This window comes from Anarrhichthys ocellatus, unplaced genomic scaffold (genome assembly GCF_004355925.1).
Source record: "Anarrhichthys ocellatus isolate YVR2014 unplaced genomic scaffold, GSC_Weel_1.0 scaffold7, whole genome shotgun sequence".
NCBI lineage: Eukaryota > Metazoa > Chordata > Actinopteri > Perciformes > Anarhichadidae > Anarrhichthys > Anarrhichthys ocellatus.
This window is the reverse complement of record NW_022280037.1, coordinates 11,040-11,457: the sequence shown is the minus strand read 5'-3', so window position 1 is coordinate 11,457 and position 418 is coordinate 11,040.

Below are 418 nucleotides of genomic sequence, written 5' to 3'. Positions count from 1 at the left end.
ACCACGGTGGCCGACTCTCGTCTGGCCAACCGAGTTTCGGGGTGATACGGAGACAAACTCGCATTTCACCGCAGTGACAAAGATCTGTTTGTTTTGAGGATTCTTTTATTTTGTTTTTTGTTTTCTTCCTCTCTCTCTCTCTCTCTCTCTCTCCCTCTACTAACCCGCACACACACATAGTTAGAGCTACTGATTTTGGGTGAACCTCTCAGACTCGTGATTACGTAATCTCTGACCCCAACCCACATGGTACGCCGTCCCATGTGGTTATAGTAGCCACCTCTCAGTCATTTTGGTTGCCGGTCTCTAGACTCCGCCATCTTTGCCTGTAGGCTCACACGCCCCTATTGAGATTACCCACCATCACTGTTGAGTAGGCCCCCCCCTTCCTTTCCACACACACACACACACACACACA